Source organism: Caretta caretta, chromosome 1 (genome assembly GCF_965140235.1).
Source record: "Caretta caretta isolate rCarCar2 chromosome 1, rCarCar1.hap1, whole genome shotgun sequence".
Lineage (NCBI taxonomy): Eukaryota > Metazoa > Chordata > Testudines > Cheloniidae > Caretta > Caretta caretta.
In genome coordinates, this window is record NC_134206.1 from 240,854,069 (window position 1) to 240,875,343 (window position 21,275).

A 21,275-nucleotide genomic window follows, 5' to 3' on the forward strand; every position below is an offset into this window, starting at 1 on the left:
TATGGGTAAATGTGGTAGTATTTCTGGATCCGTCCCTAGTTTACATGACACAACGAGGTACTCTGCAGGCAGATGCAAAAAAAGCATGGTAATTCTGCCAATGAAAAATTAGAGATGGGGCAAAATGGAATACTGAATCAGAATACACACACACAAAGTACATTTGGATCCAGATCTCATCCAGCTTCCTAACTTGGACCTATCTCTAGAAAAAACACACCGTTTTATTTAGGAGTTTATTGAAAACTCTGAAGCTTAGGCCCAGATTGTGGCCAGCCCGTATATGGTTGTGGAAGGGGCCTCTATCGAGGGAACGCACATCATGTGCAGTACACAGCTGCAACAGATGCTTCTGCTGCCATGAGCACAAGGATTTCATGGGGCTAGTGTCCTAGCAGGATTGGGGGAAGGCGGTGGGTTCAAGGCTCCAATACCCTCTGTACCTGTCAGCAGAGCTGCCAGGAAAACTGCTTTCTATATAAAAGGGACAGTGTTCTAGTGGATAGGGCACTAGCGTAGGAGTCATGAGACAAGGGTTCTAGTCCCAGCTCCGCTTATGACCTTGCGCAAAGAGATTCCCCTCTTAACCTTCATCTTGTCTAGATTGTAAATTCTTAGAGGAAGGGATTTACACTCCCTAGATGTCTGTGAAGTTCCTAGCACAATGCAGCCCCAATCTCAGCTGAGCCCGCTAGGTATTACCATAACGTACAAACATGAACAATAATAAGGGTAAATAGTTGTAGAGTTGGAACCACATTTTTGCCTACCTATTTTAGGTTTCATTAGTCTCTGCTGATAATCATTTGTAACGGAGTAGAAACATGAAATCTTAATCTGGTTAGAGGGAAACTGTGGATGATTTCTTTTTACTTTCAAAATTATATATATATATATATATATATATATATATATATATAAAATTGAGAATTAAAAAAAAACACACTAGATTCCACCGTCTGCAGACAGATGAGCACTGGAGGAGATACTATTTGGGTCCAGATCAGGTTATGCTGCGGAACTTAAGTCTGGTTCAGAGTTCAGATCAGATGGTGCCAAAATCTTGGAAACTGTTCCCAGGAGATTTTAGCCTGAAATGGCTGAAAATGGCGAGATCAGATTCTCTCAAGAATAGCTGTTATCTTGGACCAAAATTACACACAAATAGTTCTTGGGAGAATTAAACTAGAATCAAAAGTTAGGGTCCTTCTAGTATGGGTATTTGAGTCTCCACCCACTCCCTCTCCTATTTGTCTGAATTTAACGGTGCGGTTACCGTCTCTACCAGTTTTACGTTAAATTAACTTGATTTTATTTATAGAGCAATGGCTTCTGACACATGTAGATAACATAAATATTTCTAATCCCTCAAGAATGGTGCAACCCTGAGCTTCTCCTCTGCATACTTCAGATCACTCATTGCTACCTTCTCATCATGCCTCATCCCAGTCCTGGTCTCTATGAAATACACAGCAAAAGCCTTAATCTTGGGCATTACACTCAGATAAGGAAGCTACTCATTCCAGTGGTTTTGTAATCTCTTATAGCTAAGATTATATCAGCAACTGAGTAAACATGTGAACTATCTCTGAGAGAATTCCTTTCTTCAATCAGGTTTATTTTCAGCAACCTCAAATTGTTCACTCCAAAAAAGTCGATCTAGTTTAATAATGATATAAATCAGACACATTTACAAGTTTATATAGTGTCTTGGGCCCAGTCCTGCAAACCCTGACTCATATAAGCAGGGATGGGCTCAATTAAAGATTAATTGTGAGAGTCAGGGATTGCAGGATTAAGCTGTGGGGGTCCTGATTGTCCATTGCTCTGCTTGTATCATCATTTACACCAATGTACTGTGGATGTATAATAGTATTTTACACTCACTGTGCCCTTTATCATTTTGATTTTGTAGCATTTTACATCCACTTTGCATTCATTTCACTCTGGTGTAAACGTCTTTACAGTTGCAGGGCAACAGAGAGTCAGGACCTTGTCGTTTCCTCTTTCTTCCTCATACAACATCGAACAATCACTTTAAGATCTTTAGCTGATTACATATTTAATTGTAGAGGTCTTTTTCAAAATCAACAAGTCTCCAAATGTGCTTATTTCTTAGGCACATTGGCCCAAATGCACCGCTGGTGAACCTGCTAGAGTTACACCTAAGATGAAGTTGATCCATTTTACTTTATTTAGTTCTCCTCCTCTTTTAGCAAACAGAATGATGAATGACTGTGCTGAAGTGGAATTTCTGGTGACTGTAGTTCTCAGTATCAATGGGACCATATAATGTAAATTCACAGGTAATATGTAACGTGCTTTGTCACCATCACTTGCCCAAGTAATGTAATGTACTAAAAGTGGAAAGCGTTATCAAAGCACTATACAAACATTAGCTAAACCTCATAACAACCCCATTAAGTGTGGTTACTGGGGTATCACCCTCCTTTTACAGAGAGGGAAACTGAAACAGAGAACTTAAGTAACTTGTCTAAGGTCACATAGCAAGTCAGCAGCAGAACCAGGGTTAGAACAAATAAGTTCTCTTTCCCAGGCTTAAGTTCCAGCTTCGAGAGATGACTCTCTTTAGCTACAAATTAAGGGCAGGCATTTCAGTCACTATTGTATCTTTGAACTATATCAAAATTAGCTACAGTGAAGCTCAAAAGGTTTAAAGATTTGGATGTTTATCCCAATTTCTTTGGAGGTTGGACTAGGACATGGCAGTAACAAAAGCCCAAGTGCTTTGGGGCTGTATTCAAAAGGCATCATTGTCATGGAGCAGAGAGGTAATATACAGCTCTGGTGTGATCACACCTGGAATACAGCATTCAGTTCCAGGCAACTCATTTCCTGAGTCATATAACAACCTGTGATCTTCCTCCAGAAAAGCTATAAAAGTTATCAGGAAACAGGAGAGATTGACTTGCAAAGAAAGATTAAAAGAGCTAAATATGCATATATTAACTAAATACTAAGGAACGGATGTGACAACTGTCTACAAGTATTTGAAAGCATTAGCAAGGAGGGCAAGGAATTATTCTGAATTAAACAAGGTTTTATAGCTATGAATAATATAACCAAATTAAGAATGGAAAATATCAGGAAAATATTTCTAATAGTGACATCTATTAGGCTCTGAAAGAGATCTGGTTGGAAAACGTCTTTGATGAAAAGATAAGATTTTCCATGGAGCTGTCAGCCAAAAACTGAACACTTTCAAGATGACATATTTTTTGATTGAAATGAAGTGTTTTGAAGATAGAATTCCCAAAATGAAAGTTCTCATTTCAATTTGTGAAAAAAAATTGAAAGTTTTGTTTCAGCTCAGTGCTACATAAAACTGACTACCTGGGATGCTACGGTGCTTCATGCCCCATTCTTCTCTGTGAGCTAGGCTCGTTGGCTGGGTTACCTCTTCCATGATGCACAACAGTCTTCCCTCTTGCTGAGCCACCTCGGTGCATCACGGGATTCCTGTGGTCATGCTAGGAGGCATGTGTAGTCTGGCGAGGGGATCCAGCCCACAAAGGAGAATGGGGGCATGAAGGGCCCAAATCACAGCTCTCATGAGATACGGTGAATTTCAGAATTGAAGTTTTTGGTGTTTGGTTTTTTTGTTAAAAAAGCCAAGAATTTCAAGAAAAATGTCATTTAGTTGAACATTCAATTTTCCGTCAAAAACCAGTTTTGACAGAAAAATTTGACCAGTCCTACTGTAGAGTAGTTGACCAAGAAACATGGAAACACCATCATTTGTGTGTTTTAAATCTAGACAACAAAAAACTATTAGATGTTCAATAGGAAACAATTCATTGTCAGGGATTTGGAACAGATGTGCTGAATAAGTCCTTTCCCTCTCTAATACCTATGATTCTGAGGCACTCTTGTGACATTAGGCTCTTTTCTTGGATTCCCAATATTTTCTAGTTTGGGATAGCCTGGCAATATTACAAGAACAGAGGAACAGCATTGCTCATGATACCTTCTGTTCCTGGCTGAAACCAGGAAGTAGTACATAGAGGTGTGCGGATCTTGTTGAAGATTCTAGCCTTGCTGAAAGGTTCATCGGGAGCATTATTTTATCTGAACGTCGTTAGTGGTCCTCGTTAGTGGGAGCTGATCTGTCTAGTGATTAGAGCAGGGAACTGGTTTAAAGCAGCTGTGGCACTAACTTACAGGGTGACCTTGGTCAAGTCACATCATCTTTCTGTGCCTCCATTTCTCACCTGGGAAATAGCATAATATTTACCTATCACCTGTTTGTTGGAGTGTTCAATTAATATTTGTAAACACTTTGAGATCCTTGGATAAAAAGTGCTACATGTAATAATACTTTGGGGTTAATTATACAAAACTGTTGTTCCTTTTCCCTAGGCTCTCTTTTTAATTATAAAATTGTAATAGTAAATTTAGCTACATTTGTCCCATTTTATTAAAACTGCTAAAAGTTATTATGTAAAACAGTGGCTGTCTGGTACATAAAATGTGTGCACAAACAATAAGTACATCAAAAGCCTATTGCTTGTTGGCTGATTTCCATATAACCTAATATGGTTAAGAAAATGTTTGATTGGAAACCAGTGCCGAGTGCCAAACTTAACAACTTTGCAGTGTGCCACAGAACTCTCTGCTTAGGCTCAGAGCAATTGCAATTCAGCACAGTTACTATCCGTTCACATTAACTAAACAAAAAACAGATACCTTTGTTCTTTCTCCACTGCCAGTGAAGACTGATAAACACTAGCTGCTGTACAAGGCTTTCAGCGATAGAGGCTACTTAGTGTGCTTCCCTTCTTGGGCTGTATAAAGTAAGGAAGTCCTGGGCATACCCAAAATTATTACAGAACCTTTAAAGCACACTGGGTGAGGTAACCATCTGGAGAAAGAGGTATTTTACAAGGGGCCCAATGGAGGTATATACATTCTAAACTTCTTACCAATTTCCACATAGCAGGGCTTGCAGGATCAGGACCTGATGTGAGATGGGTATCTTTTCTTACAGCCCTTCTTGTCACACCAACTCAGAAGCTCCTGGACTTCAATCTATGCTTTAATCCTGCTTACCTTCTTCGATATATCTGGAACAATTGCAAGAAATATCTTTGTCCCCTCGTCTGTACTCTTAATTTTTCTCTCCATCTTAAAGAATGATTGGTGGCATATGTTTTAGGATGTTACATTTTAAAGGAGTTTTGGTAGAAAGCTGGGAGATGGATAATAAACTATATCAAGGCCAGTATTTAAGCCACACCAATTTATTAGGACCATTGAAATCACTGCAATTTCTGATAATGGGGACTTGGCTGCAAAGGCAAAGTTGGTTTCAGAGTAACAGCCGTGTTAGTCTATATTCGCAAAAAGAAAAGGAGGACTTGTGACACCTTAGAGACTGACCAATTTATTTGAGCATGAGCTTTCGTGAGCTACAGCTCACTTCATCGGATGCATACTGTGGAAAGTATAGAAGATCTTTTTCTACACACAAAGCATGAAAAAATGGGTGTTAACCTTTTGTAGTGGTAAACACCCATTTTTTGATGCTTTGTGTGTATAAAAAGATCTTCTATACTTTCCACAGTATGCATCCGATGAAGTGAGCTGTAGCTCACGAAAGCTTATGCTCAAATAAATTGGTTAGTCTCTAAGGTGCCACAAGTACTCCTTTTCTTTTTTTAAAGGCAAAGTTGATCATTGAATGCATGGCAGGGAAGCGAGTCATCCTAGGGTATTAAAAGAACAATGCCACCTTGACTGTGCAGAGGAGTTAGTCTGCCTCTCCCAGATTATTTCCTATGAGATCATATTTACACTCGGGAACAGAAGGGCCAGATTTCAGGAAGTTTGGAAGCCTTTCAGGGATTACGTTAACAAGGTGCATGCTGTTCTTTAGAAGCTATTGTACGTCAGTTCCATTATTGTCCCAGGACCTTATTTCAGATGATCTTAGCTTCCATGATATTACCAAATCCCTTTTGTATTTAATCTCCTGTCATATTTTTCTTTATTTTTTTAAGCTATTCAGCATGGTTAGTGCATTTATTTATTTAATATTATGATGTTATTTCTCAGCAAATATTTTAAGCTATTCATTGAATAATTTATTTGGGAAAAAAGTGGCATTTGTCAAATTATCTGAAGAATATTATTCAACCAGCTCTAGCGATGGGTCCAGTTCCTCAAATGAGTAGCAGTTTGGAATTTAAGCTATCGGGACAAGGGAACTCTGTTAGTTTCTTTTTTAAACTGCCAAGTAATCTATATAATTTGCCTATCACCTTGCAAAAAAGATAAATATATAACTAGCAGAGGGGAAAAGTATGTTGTAAATGCAGCATTCTAGAATGATATTGGTACCATTTAAAGGCTATTTTGAACTTTTCTGAATACATCATCAAATGTATTTTGTCCCAGTCAGACCAACTGCTGGATTCCTGACCTTTCTTTCCCATTACAGTTTGATAAAGCCAATTAGCAGTCATGCCAGCCACGCTATTCATATAAGACTTAGAGTCACATTTTTATTTGCTTATTTTTAATTGTACATTCTGGCTCTATCCTACAAATTCATGTGCATGGATTGACACATGCACCGGAGCATGGATGGACCCCTGTGTAGAACGGCACTGACTTCAAAGGCTCTGCACAGACACAGAGGTTTAGGCCCGCCAACGGGGTGGGGGGCAAAGAGGGCAATTGCCCAGGGGCCTGAGCAATTTAAAAGGTCCCGGGACCTCTGGCTATTGCCGTGGTAGCAGCGGTGGCAGCAGCTGGGAGCCCCAGGCCCTTTTAAATCATGTGGGCAGGCCACAGGGCTCCTAGACATAGGCACCAAGTGGGTGCTGAGCACCCACTGGCGGCCCCCTCCTCCCCGCACAGCGCCTCCTGCCAGCAGCGGGCCCCGCTGATCAGCTCATCCCCATCCTCCCCCAGTGCCTCTCGCCTGCCACCGTCAGCTGTTTGGCGGCATGCCGGAGGTGCTGGGGGCAGTGGGAGGAGCAGGGGGCGGGAAGACGCAGGGAAGGGGTGGGCCTGGGCAACACATGCCCCAGATGCCGGTAGTGGAAGGGGCAGGACCAGCTGCTGAGATGCTGCTCTGCAGCCCTGCGCAGCAACTGCCTGAGAGAGCCTGGCTGTGGAGGTGACTTCTGCTCCCTGCCCAGACTCGGGGTCCCTGGCAGCCAAGCCAGGTGGGGAGCGGAAGCTGCCTCCTCCCCAGCCAGGCTCTGTCAGGCAGCTGCCAGGCAGGGCTGCAGAGCAGTGACCGGGAGGGGCCAGTGTTAAAAGGGGCTCCCTCCTGCTCCCCGCTTGGGCTCCTGCCTGCCAGGGAGAGTGGCAGAACGTGCTGTAACATGGGGCGGGGAGAGCACGGTGGCCCTGGGCTGGGCACGGTGGGGATGACACGTGACCTGTCCTTTAGATCTTGCATACCCCCCACTATGAGAAGGCACCAGTTGTATATAGGATGTCCTTAGGGTAGGGGGCAGAACAGGGGTGGGAAGAGGTGGGGCGGGGGGTAGGGCATTGGGGGAAAGGGCCTAGGACAGAGCGGGGTGTCAAGCACCCCCCAGGAAACCTGGAAGTCGGCCCTATGCTCCTAGCACGTGAGGGGTAGTACCAGCAGCGGCGAAAGCAGCAGGGAAGGCATGTGGAAGCCCTGGCCATGCCAGAAGAGTGCGCCCAGCAGCACAGCCGGCAGCTCACTGGGCGCCAGCGGGGGCCCTTTGACTGTTCTGCCCTTGGGCCCGGAATTGCTGCCGGCGAGCCTGCAGAGGTTGGGCTGCCTTGGACCACTGAAGATGAGGCTCTGCAGAGATGCAGTTGCGTGGTCAGGACCTTAGGGATGAACCATTCTCGGAGAGTGAAATTCAGCCGGTACAGAGAGCCAGCACAAGATTATGCACCACCTATTTTCCACACAGGCCTATTTTGAGGGCTTAAGTGATGTAAAAGCTACATCTGGCTCTGTGGAAGAGCTGAATTTCATTCTGAATGAGTGAAGCTAACTGCTCTGTTCTCTAAACTATCCAGCACTCAGCTATTCACTATCATTAACATTACCAAATTCTTTCCTTAGTTGATAATACATAGCTCTGATAAAGCATTTTTCAACAATAGACCTCAAAGAAAGGAAAGCATCTTTCTCCTCATTGGAGAAACTGAGGCACAGAGGTGATGTGAGTTGCCCAAGATCACCCAGCAGACCAGTGGCAGAGCCAGGAAGAGAACCCAGGTCCCAGTCTAGTTCTCTATTACCAAGTCATGCTGCCTCCATGCAATGCAGGTGAACTTAATGAGGCTGCATAAGTGTAATGAGGGTATAATTTGTACCACTGTAACTAGAGACTGGGATGCAATTTACTTAATGTAAGATTCCTCTAGCCTCAAACCATTGTCTGTTTTTAGAAAGACATTTTTTTGCACTGGGAGTCAGTCAGAACTAGAAGATCTGGAAATTTCACAAGAAAGCTATTCTCCCAAGATTTATTATTAATTATTGTTAATTAATGTATTAATTATTGAGTAACAACATTGTGCTTGATGCCAGACAAGATCCAAAATTAAAGAGAGTCTCTTCTTCAGCCCAGTATGAAAGATAATTCTGACATGGTCTCTAATAGGAATCCACATCTTTTGAGGTTTGCTCATCACTAATTATAACAGAATAAATGTTTCAGGATTAGTGTCTCCTGCTCGAACAGTAGAACCTTTGGCCTTAACATTTGTTTGTTAAATACTCTGGAGATGCTTTGGCACTTCTCTGGCAGCAAAAGACCATTATGCTGTGACAATGCTGCCTTCTGCTAACATGCTCTCAAAATATACAGCCCAGAGGAGGAACACTTAGACCTCATACACCACAAATATAGACAAGTATGTCTGAAGGCATCTGGAGGCTTGGCATTTTCCTAAAGTATTATCCTTACCGAAATAGCTCCCTGGCAGTCCAGGGTGCAACTTCAGAATATTCAACAATCCTCAAAAATAGTTCTGCTCTTACCTGTGGTGGGGGTGATCTTGTGCCCAATAATTGCACCTTGTGCTGTATTATCCTAAAGAGACATTCACACGACAGAGACAGAAATCTGTGCCTTATACTTATCAATCTACAGTTGAATGTAAGATGTTTTAAAGAAGCTGACCTGGCCAAACAAACTAGCCCTTTTCGTGTGATATCATTCCTGTCTTTTCACCATAACCCTCCGTTCCCTCCTTCACCAAACTCAGACCCTGTCTTCTCTTGACACGTGCACGCTACAAGCACTGGCCCACATTCAGTATGGCCCGGAAAGCCCCATGTGCTGTGGGGACAGGAGCAGCTCTCATAGGACTGGCTATAGGAACCCTAAATGCTCAGGGAATTGCCATCTGCTGCCTTAAGCAGCAGCACGAAAGACACTTATGAGGGCCAATGAGATAGCTCTTGAAATTTTAGGGTGCTATGGTCACAGCAAAAGAAACAAACCTTGGTTTTACTGACTAGAAAACAAGTCTGGGTTATAACACAGCCATGTCAGAACTGGGTGTGAATTTCTGCCTGCTGTCTATGCTGCAGGAGCCTGAATGGGCTTTCAGTCCTCAGCTCTGCCATGTACACTTGTGTGAGATCGAAGCAGGGCTGTGCAAAGGGATGTTTCAGATGGTTCCAGTAGAACTGGGGCCAGGCCTATCAGGGCCTGTAAAGAACCACAAATGCAGGGGTGCTGGAACAATTTGTAGAGAGAGGGTGCTGAGAGCTGATGAACCACACTGTAAACCCTGTAAATGATGGAAACTACTTTGAGCCAGGGGGTGCAGCAGTCCCCCCTCCCCCAGCACGCCTAGTTCCAGCACCTATGCCCATGTTATTTATTTAACTCTTCTCGCTGTTTCCTTCTTTTGCAGGTCCTAGATTTCTCTGTAACTGGTCTCTTTACTTGACTTTGATTGACCTTATCAGCATTGCTTTATCTGTGGTGAGGGGAGAAGTGGGACCCGGATTTGAGTCTTCAAACCAAGTCCACAACATCCTTGGCACAGTCTTGCTTCCGTGGAAACAAGCACAAACTCTGGTCATATTGTCATATAGGATCAGATCAGTGGTTCATCTAATCCAGTAGTTTGATCACTGACAGTAGTAAATACCAGCTGCTACAGAAGAAGAAAAAGAAAGAAAGAAAGAAAGAAAGAAAAAGACCTACAAGTAGGCAGTAGTCGAATAACAAATCCCCACAGGAAGTTTCTTCCCAACCACAAGAGTCAGAGACTGGCTTATGCTCTTAAGCCTGAAGCTTTATACCCCTTTTTAACCTTTACTATTGTAACTTTGGATATTCATGTTATTTATATAATGCCCCATCATTTTTTTAATCAATGTGGTAATACAAATATTATGCATGATGCCATGATCTCTCAAGCAGGTACTTGTAATGATGGGGTTCCCTCACTTCAAGTGTTTTCTGCATATCCCCCACGCGCAGTTTTTTGTTTTGTTTTGTTTTTTGCTCAGAGAATCGTTTCATGTGCTGACACATCAATCCCCTGGAAGTCAGTGCTGATGAGGCAAACACTTTCCCACCTGGCAGCCAGTGCCTTTGGAAAGGATTCATTCCACCTCCCCGTGCCCGCCAAATTGGGACTTGCTTAAAGGCCTAGAAAACTTAGAATCACTGGCTTTGCTTCATGCCCAACAATATCATTACTGTAATGCTGTATAACAGTCACCATAATCATAGCCTTTCATGGAGGAGACAACTGTGACTGTTGAACTGGAATAATTACCTCAGTGTGTGTGTGTGCACGTACATATACACGTTCCTGCAAGAGGACATACAAATTTAGGGACAAGGAACAATAAGAATTAGATCCTCATACATGTAGGGACAGAAGGAGAGATCCTCCCTCCCATTATGGCAATATACAGAGGCCATAAATGCTGCTTGGCCAAATGTGGAGAGAATTCCCTCAGCATAGATACTGCTTGAGACAGCCATAGGCTGCCTGCACAGGCCCCCTTACAATTCCTGGGACAGGGACCGTGTTGGAGGTAAGAGAGGAGACACGTCAGAGGTGAGAGATTCTGGGTGCATTGTTTTTGTGAAAAACACGAGTTGGAAGTTCTAGTGAATGAAATGTAATGAATATGTTTCTCATCATGAATGGAAAATGAGGTGCATGCCCTGTCTTGTTTAATGGTACAGTAATCACATGGGTGAATAATCTGTGTTGTGCATTAAACTAGTGGGGTTTCTTAATTGGGTTTGATTTTAGAGGTCCCTCTCTGTACCCTATGGTACATCAGGAAGAAAAGAGGCATTGAAGAGGATCTGGTGAGGTGACCTGACATCTGATAGATAATGCTGAGTGCTTTTTTATGAGTGATATAAAGTGCTTGCTGGAGATCAGAAAGCTTCCTTTTGGTTGTCTCATCTTTCTCTTCTCCTCTCTTCACATTTCTCACCCTGAACTTTGATCAAAAGTAGGCTCAAGCCCAAACCAGATGGTGGTAACCATCAGAATTGACAGATAGACAATACTCGCGAGCAGAAAACAAATACAAGTTTTAACAATATGCTCCATCCTCACTATAGACCTAAACCCAAGAGAGGCAGAGAATCTTCAATTCCCAGGCACTTAACTGGTAACCAAATATTTTAAGCATAGCTAAAAGATGTTAAGAAGATAGAAATGTTCATGGGTGGGACTTAATGTAGCATTCCTATTGAAATAGCTTTATGATGGGGAAAGTTTCAAACACAGAAAACCAGATCATAAGCCCTGCTGTAGCTACTTTGCACTGCTCTGGCAGCATAAAGCTACTGCAAAAATCAGCTTAACCAGCTATTTAATGATTCCTCACTGGAGGCAGAAATTCCTAAGTGGCAAAAGGCAGACACAGCAGATTGTATACCACCCATTCTGGCTCCCAGCTCTTGCACCATGGCTAAGTGAAAGGAGGGATAGCCAGGGAGCTGTTCTGTCCATCTGAAGCCTGGCAGCCATAACGACTAGAGCTGACTTTTTGATTCATCGGCCATACCAAATGTTATTTTCAGATAGAGAGAGAGAGAGAAATTTAGTTTTGGGCCTACCAGTGTTTTGTTTGAGCTTTATAAAATATTGTAAATGGCTTTTAAATAAAAAAAATAAAAGTTAAGTAAATTTAAAAACAAATCCACTTCAAATCAAAAGATTGTCAAAACAAAAAGGGTTTTTCAATCAATACAGTTCGGCAAATTCAACACACGTTCATGAAATGTTTCAGTTGACCAAAATCTATGCTTTTTGACAAAAAAAAGTTTGGAAAAATATTTTGTCCAATTCTAATAATAACCAGTACTAAATGGCACAACTTAGAACAGCCCTAAGGATGTTCTAAGCTGTAAGCTGCGGAAGACCCCAGAACCCATCAGCTATAGGATCAGAGAAGTTTAAAAAGATCAGGGCCCAGAATCTTATAATCAATTGGAATGATCAATATGAAACTGGAAATTCAATTATGCCCCCATGATTCACTTCACAAAATTATCTGAGGCTATTCTTTGTTTGTTTTGGCTGTGGCCCAGCATGGTCTCTTGACTGATGGCTGTGTGCCTAGTTGCTGGTGAGAAGTAAAAATGAGTGTGAAATATTAGACTTATTCTGCATAATTGCTAGAGATCATTTGCACTGATTTTGGTGGGGCGCGGGGACTGTTCTTGTAAACTGCTATTTAATTAGATAAACATGCAACTTACTTTTCCTCTTGTCTCCTACATATGATCAGTGGTTGTATTTAAAAACATCCATGCAATTATCTGGTTTGAGTAGGAGACTTAACAAAACTCTCCAGACTTCAGAGAAAAAGCCATGCTTTCACAAAATATGTTTTATATTTTTCCCTACATTTCTTTTTAACTCTTAATACATTGGTATTTTCCAGACAGCAGTGCCAAGCAAAGGAATGCTTAGGAGGATGGTGTGTGTGTGTGTCTCTGTAAGTAGTGCCTAGTTCATTCAAGGCCAGAGTGTGCCCAGCCACTGTACTGAACGCATACAGGGAAGCTTCCTTGTACTGTTACTATACCTCCCCATACTGTGGCTAGGCACAACTCAAACTCAGCACTCCACAAAGCACAAGAACTACACTCTTCATAATTCCACAAGGCAGCCCAAAGGAAGCGATGAGGCTGTGGCCGACAGAGGAGGCTGTTCATGCAGAGGAGGCTTGCATGCTACACCCTCTTAAGGGAGCTAGGGAGCTCCAGGCGGCATCACACATCTCTGGAACACACGGTCTTCAGGAATTTCAGCTAAAGGAGTGCAGATTCGCACTGTCTATTACTAAGGTCGGACTTTTAGTCCATTCTCTGCATCGATATGTCTCCCATTAAAATTGATGGGCGTTAGTGTTCCCATCTGAAAGTAGAACTGAACCCATCATGTATCAATAAAATGCAAAAGCATAAACATTAGTGCAGTGTTCAGGTTCAAATATCAAGCATCCCAAAAATCAGACAGTTCTAATGGCTCATTCTGTCCCACAAGAATAACTCAGCCACAATGCACAGCCTATGTATTTTAATGGTATACGTGAATAAGAAACGATAATACGTAAAGGTTGATGTGTGACAAAGAAAATCTGAATGCAAAACAAACCAAAGGCGCAATATGGCTGAGTTAAGCAGCCTTAACATTTGGAATTTCTGAACTCTTGAGATCTTGCTATTTCATCTGTAAAGCAGCTTCAAAGCTAGATTCTTGTTAGGCTTGAGCCCAAGAATGTTTAACTTGCATGGCTGGCACGTAGCCTAACTTCTCAATTATCTGGACAGTGTTACACAGCTAATATGGTCAACAGGATGAATTATTTTCCAGTAAATTAGGCACAGACATGCTTTCTTACAATATCCAGACATTTATAATTTTTCACTTACTCTTTTTTTCTTGAATAAACTAATTTACCGTGGCCAATGCAAGGTAAGTCTTCATCACCATTCTTTTGTTTAAAGAACAGGAGGACTTGTGGCACCTTAGAGACTAACAAATTTATTTGAGCATAAGCTTTCGTGAGCTACAGCTCACTTCATCGGATGCATTCTTTTGTTTGTTTCCCTGTGTCAATATTACAGTATTACATGCTATTGTTAGAGGTCCAAATTCAGCAAGGTATTAAAGCATGTCCATAACCAGCCCAATGGGACAACTCACATACTTTAAGTTAGGCACATGTTTAAGTACTTTGCTGATTCAATACACAAACTATTGGTAGAGTGCTTGATTTTATCTTACATGCTTGTTTTATTCTGTAGCCTAGAAGAATAGGTAGGAAACGATATGCATATCAGATACTATAAGGATTCCCCAATAAGACTCCTTTGCCATAAAAATCAATGGATGTGTTTATGCTAGAGATTCTCCATTCTAGAAGGTAACAATGTATTTGTCACCTAGACATGTAAAAGATGCAGATTGTAGGCTTATTATCCAATGAGAATTTCCCTCTAAAAGCAGAATACATTGAGACAACCTTCTATAAACCTTTAGAAGTGAGAGAATGAGATTGATTAGACAAGATCTGGACCAAAGGATCATTCAAGCCACTTATCAGAATACAGACTTTAACTTTTATGTTATTTGATATGATGCAGCCTACAAAATAATTAAATAGAGGCCCAAGAGTGAAATAGCTGAACTAATCTGACTTACTTGGCTACTTCAGGTGCTCTCCAAATAGCCAGAGTTCATTCTCTCTAGCTAAGGTATTCCTATAACATCTCTCACCAGAGCATTAAAGTACCTAGTATGCTATTCTGGACAAGTATCCACCAGACAAGGTAGTATGTATGCATGAGTTCAAACAATAGTAAATAGAGTCATTTGTTGAGCTATAACCCTTCCCATTCTCTAAAATTTGCCAGTTGCATTTTAAGAAATTTTACAGCTAGACTGTTACTTCTTCTGAACTCAGAACCAAACCATTTTCTTTTTTTATGTGCAAACTAATCGCAATTTTGTTTTTCCATTGCTCCATTCCAAGCCGAAATTCTGTTCCCCATAGGAAGTGGAAAGTGATCATTTTCAGAAAATAATCAAGCCATTAAGGCTTAGATCACAATGCATTAGTCTAACATTTTTGAGAAATTCCTTTCCTTTAATTTAACCTGACCGCTATGATATGCAAGCTGGATTCTGTGGGTTATTTTGGCAAGCGATAGCCTGCTTTGTGTAAACATGGTACAGCACCATGGTTCTTTAGCTGTGTTGCTTGGCACACAACTATAGTGTATCTCCCGTACTACTTCAGAAAGAAATACATGGCATGCTAAAAAATTAGGTACAGTAGAGATGGTCTGAGCTCATTCTGAAAATCTGGAGGGTCTGTGAGTCTATCCAACACTACTTAGGCTGCACACCACTCTCTCGCTAATGGGTTAGAGTCTTATAACTTATCTGTGTGAACACAGGGTCTGAGTCACTGCTGCATTATTCCAGTTTTAAGTAAGAGTAACTCAGAAGAGTTCCCAAGCAGTTGTAATACTAGAGTAATGCTGTGGTGAATCAGGCCCACCCTCTGGAGAAGGTGAGCCATAGGGTCCATTAACTTCCATTTCATCAGGATAAGGCCGTAAGAAGTGGCCTCTTCTTGCCTCCCTAGCTATTCTCATTATGGGATTTTAGGTCTACTGGACAAAACAGACAATCAGGGCAACCTGGCTCTGTCTGTGGGCCACACACGGCCCAACCCATTAGGTATGAGAAAAAAGAAAAGAAAAATACTTCACCTGTATTATATGGTAAATGCATTTAGATTTAAGCCTACATTATGGAAAGCCCTCTGTGGGTATGCAAAAGGGTGGTCACCAGGTTCCTTCTGCCTGTTGCACATCTGTGTAAGGGGGGCTATAATCTGTTCATTTGCTCCCCGCACATAACTGTGGATTTCTAATCCTAACAGTAGTTCTAAATGTCCCAAAAAAGAGAGTTTCATTGTCTCTTTCCATTACAGCCAGCAGAGAACGTCAATATAGAGCATACGCTGCTCTCTCTCTCTTGCTTAATTCCCCAGTCTCCAGGAGACATTCTGTCAGAGCCAGCCAGGATGTCTCTGGGAACTGTCGTTGTGGTCCTTGCCCTGACCCCTCTCCCAAGCAATCCTTGATGTAAGAACTAGATCAGAGCACCTGAGCTTTAAAGAGATTGAAATATCTTGCAGTTCCCTCCCAAAGAATGTCAAGGCACCTTACAAGCATACTGTATACTGATATACTCCATAAGCGTGTGTCACATTTCAACACCCACAGTCTAAGACAGGAATCAAACGCCGATGCTAGCCCAGCTCCAACTGAAATTGCCAACGGAATTTAAGTAGGCAAGGTTTAACTATTAGATTTTCCATTTGGCCAATGCACAGAGGCTAACGCCATTACTGTTGTGAAAAGGATGTAATGACTAAGTGTCCAGGATCTCAGTTTTAAGGCTGTTAACACAGGTGGTTCCTCTAGCAGCAAAGCAATCCACTAACATCAAGCTACACAAGTGGCTCAGGGGAAAGGGTACTGACTTAAGGTAAAAGTGTGCCACCAACCCTATTTTCTGCAATTCCTGTTCTGGATGTTCCCTGGTGGTCACCTGTGCAAGGACTGACTTGGCCCAGCTTAGTTTAGCTTATGAGATCTGATGGCATCACAACACAAGGAGGTACTGGCTGCAGACATTTTAAATGGGACGTATGGTGGAAGGATTGCTGCTTGTCAGGATAGTGAACATTTTAAAACAGAAATCCTCCAATTTACAGAAGTCCCAAGGGATACCACTGCAACTACTGCCAGTCACAACTAGCAGCAATCCTTCAGCATCCTTAGCTGCAGAACTATAAACGTACCCTTGTGCCATGTGTAGAGTTTGTTCCATAGGATAGCTTCAGAGGGGTAGCCGTGTTAGTCTGGATCTGTAAAAGCAGCAAAGAGTCCTGTGGCACCTTATAGACTAACAGACGTATTGGAGCACGAGCTTTCGTGCATGTATGCATGTATCCGACAAAGTGGGTATTCACTCACAAAAGCTCATGCTCCAATATGTCTGTTAGTCTATAAGTTGCCACAGGATTCTTTGCCGCTTCCATAGGATAGTCAGCCTTGGGCATGGATTCTCTAACTCCCCACACCTAAGCATCTGGCCTGTGGCCACACTGAAGAAAATTTATTGAGGAAAAAGGACAATCGGGGTGGACTTGTGCTCCTATATCCCATAAGTGCTTTTGAAAATCTCCCCCAATATATGATATATCATTTTTCACAAGTTCATATTTATATATGAGTATATTATGATTTTGTCTTGTATATCTTTTGTCGTGTTCACCCAGAAATAGCTCATGATCATGTTGGCCCCTTCTATGACTATTTCAAGCAGACATGAAACACTTTCCCTATATAACAAATGAAAGTAAGTAACTGTTAATATGATTGTCCTATATCTTCCCTGATCTTTATGGAACTACACAGAGCTAATCACAGTCTACTCCTATCTGTACACCTTGCCATCTCTTCCCTGCCCACAATAAGAACCTGAATTTGAGAGTTTGGACTAAGCAGACATAAGTTGGTGAAGTCTCAAATACAGCCGGTGTAACATTTCATTGTATGGTATTACACAATAGCATTGCAACACAAGGGTCATCAGCCCATAAGAGCGCTGAAGACAGTTGACTGCAGTGTGTGCATGAGAAGAAGTTTGTCTTTAGAGTCTGTGCTCACCAGACTTTGGTTAGAACCCCAACTTTTCCATGTCTGCCTATCTTGAAATCTTTATCCATAATGGCATCAAGACCCTAACATGGGAACATTTGTAATTTAGCAAGCAGCTGCTCCTTTGAAGCTCCACTGAGCCTCATGCATGCACGCACGCACGCATTTTTACACATTTTTCCCCTAAAGTCTGTGTTCTGTGCCTTTCTTCACAGGGGACTTAAAGGCAGAGATTCTGTACAGTTTTGTGGGACAACAGCATTGGGCAGCCAGCCAATATCAGCAGTAAATTTATAGCTCAGAGAAATGACAAATGTGGTGAAAAAAATCATATAAAAATCTGTAAGACTTTTCTTTACAAATCTGTCACGATGTTCACAAAGGTGGTACTTTACTTAGAACATCTTCTCTGGAGCATGTACATCACTCATTCAATTCTAAGCTGTAGACCCCACCATGTAACCAGCAGCCCCTGCATAAGTACCCCTGCTTTCGTGCATAATTATAAAGTCTAATGAGTCCTGGCTCCACATTTAAGCCTACCATTAGCATTTTATATTAGAGCTGAAAATGTAGCTCTTTCTTAATTTGTTGTGTCTTCATTTCACCCTTCGGAGAAGACTGCAAACACAGAACTATTCAGATGTTGAGAATAAAATGCAAGTCATGGGGAAACTCTCGTAGGTTCAGGTCTCATTACAATATTGAAAATCAGCCCAGGTTCATCAAAAGATTCACTTTTTTAAGCAAACCTGAGTCTATTTAACAGCTAGCTAGAATGATTTGTAGTTTTATGAGTGGGGAGGTATGAGTGCTTGGTGGAGGAAGAAACATCAAGAGCTCAGTTTTGCTCATGCTGAGTTTAAAATGACAGATGGGCATCCATGTATAAATTTAGAAAGACTGGTTGAGTGTGGGATTGGATTGAAAGCGATAGGTCATCAGCAGAGAGGAAGATTTGCAAGTCATTGGCATAAAGGTGTAGTCAAAGCCACGTTTGCAGATAATAAACTCCTAGAAATAAAGTGTAAAGAGGGAAAAGAGGAAGGGGGTCAATAACAGAAACGTAGGGATTGCCCCTACAACGGGGAAAAGGGAAGAGAAGGATCTAAAAATGAGATGCCAAAGGAGTCATCAGAATGGGAGGAGGAGAACCATGTGGAGATGGAGCCAGGGAAGCCAATGAAGGACAAAATTTCAAGAGTTGGGGAGTGGTGAACAGTGTCAAAAGCTGCTGACAGGTCAAGAAGGATGACGATGGAACAGAGGTCCTGGATTCAGCCAGAAGGAGGACATTAGAGACTTTAATGACAACAGTTTCTGTGGATTGGCAAGAACAGAAGATGGACTGGGGGTGGGGGCTCAAGAGAGGAGTTGGAGGAGAGCCAAATCAAGGCTGTAGTTCTAGACAAAATGTTCAATTAGTTGGATGTGAAGGGAGATACAGAGCAATAGCTGGATAAGCAGGTGTGGTCACCAATCGACTACAAAGGTAGCACACACTGGCTGAGACCAACCTGGTCCTTAGCTCCCTTTTGCATAGTTTGTTCTTGCTAAAAATAGAAATTGCTTGCACTAGGCACCAAACATATGACCCATTGGTTGGCCACAGTAGTCATATATACATATGCACGTAGGACATGCCTGCAGGGCCTTGGCCCATGCTCCATTACACCCCTACATAAGTAAGTGAAGGAGGAGCAATTCCTCTATGACTATCTACATAAGGAAGCATCTTGGAAGCTAACACCCAAACTGCATTTCTGCTGTTTTCCTCCTTTCTTGGCATGCACATGTAGCCGGTACTTGTTCAGTACCAAACACCTCGAGACTCCCAAAAGGGCCACACTGTAATGCTTCCAGAAACCAGCCCACCTACATTAACATAGACTAAAATCAGAAAAAATGTGTATTTTTCCTTGCTTGGCCTAGGAAGTTTTACTCCTTTTCCAAGCTATCTCTAATTTTCACCCAAGTGCCTCTTGGGGACTTGCATAATACAATGTGTCAACTAGACACTTCCTCACAGTGGGCCAGATCATTCCTCTGCAGCTAAGTTAATAGAAGCTTTACATGCGGAATGCCAGGGAAGACAGAGTTCAGAGTAATTAAACCTCATAAAATATATATGAGAATGATGTCTCCTAATTTCTGGATCACTTCATCGTGATTGTAAATGGGCCAAATCCTGAGGTCTCTGTGCAGCTTTTACTCAGTTCTTAAATGTGCTCCCAATGAAGACAAAGAGTTTTCCAGAACTAGGACCTCAAGATCTAACCCTATAAATGGATTTTAACTGAACTATAAAGATCTTAGGCCAAATTCTTTTCTGAGTGACAAGATGAATGCTTGAGTCACTCACTTAAAGTCAATGGGATGACGCAGATATAAATCTGGAGTATCTCTGAGGGTGGAACTTGGTCCCTTATGTTTGTTTCATTAACACATTATTTTAAAGTGCACTAGATGCAAGCATCAGGCCATCTCTGAAAACGGAGCACACCACTGGAGAAATTATGCCTAGGGTTTATATGGCACACCCATTTCCAGGCATTGGAGAGGAAAAAAGTACACAAACTGTGTTCCTCCTTGATAAAAGAATACTATCAGCCTATACAGAACTGAAGAGAGGAGGGAAAGTTCCATCTACGTAGCAAGACAGACAAGGAGGAGACTGAAAAAGACACCATTGGGGAAGCCAACAACTAGAGGGAGGGGTGGGAGCCAAGGGACGCTCCTGTAGCAAACAGCAGCAAATCAAACATTTTCTATACAAGAAACAGAGCGTGTGACCAGCAGTGGGGCTGGGGGGCGGAAGGGTTGCATTAGACTGATCCAGTAAAGCACAAGTAGTCTTATTGACTTCAATGGGATCACTCATATGCTTAAATTTAGACAGACACTCAAGTGCTTTGCTGAACCAGGGCACTACTGGCTAAGAATCAAGGCCCTTTGTAATGAAAATACAAAACCATTGAACTGCCAAGAAAGAGCAGTAAAATTAAGGATCTGATCCTGTGAGGTGCTGAGCCCTCGCCTCCTATGTAGCCAAGAATGCCCAGCATCTTGCAGGACTGAAATCTTACCAACTCCCACTGAAGTTACTGGAAAGGTTCCGATGGACTTCAAAGAGTGAATAATCAGGCCCTGTCTCAGACCCCACTTCTGAGGCAGTGTGGGCCTGTGAACAAGGCACCAGACTGGGAGTTAGGAGGCCTGGTTTCTACCACCAGCTCTGCTACTGGCTTGCTATGTGACCTTGGGCATGACACTTCACTTCTCTGTGCTTCCATTCTGCCAGATGCAAAAGGGAGATAACACTTCTCCTCCTTTGCACAGCAACTTGAGATCTACAGATGAAAAAAGTTCGGTATTGTTACTAATGCTCACGTCCATAGCCATATGGAAGTCAGTGGGAATACTCACAAGTTTACAGTTAAGCACATGCGTAAGTGTTTGTAGGATCAGGACCTAATTTAGCAGTTTGGGGAAATGTTCCATCTTTAGCACTGAAATCACTATTCAGTCGTTAATTTTTTTTTTCCTCTATAGTTCAACAAGGAATAA

At 42.1% G+C, this 21,275-nt stretch overlaps 1 protein-coding gene across 10 annotated transcripts in view; it reads right to left on the reverse strand.

Annotated features, from left to right (window-relative positions):
* The window catches only part of CALD1 (caldesmon 1), a 248,389-nt gene that overhangs the window by 174,645 nt on the left and 52,469 nt on the right, over nucleotides 1-21,275 (reverse strand). For 3 of the 10 annotated variants that reach the window (XM_075122181.1, XM_075122187.1, XM_075122178.1), the window contains exon 1: nucleotides 4,944-5,050. The exons of 4 other annotated variants lie outside the window; for them this stretch is intronic. The gene's annotated coding sequence lies outside the window, so the exon portion shown is untranslated. Of the gene's footprint in view, nucleotides 1-4,943; nucleotides 5,051-21,275 lie in introns of those variants that run through there. 3 more of the 10 variants (XM_075122183.1, XM_075122188.1, XM_075122194.1) reach the window with 3 other exon arrangements.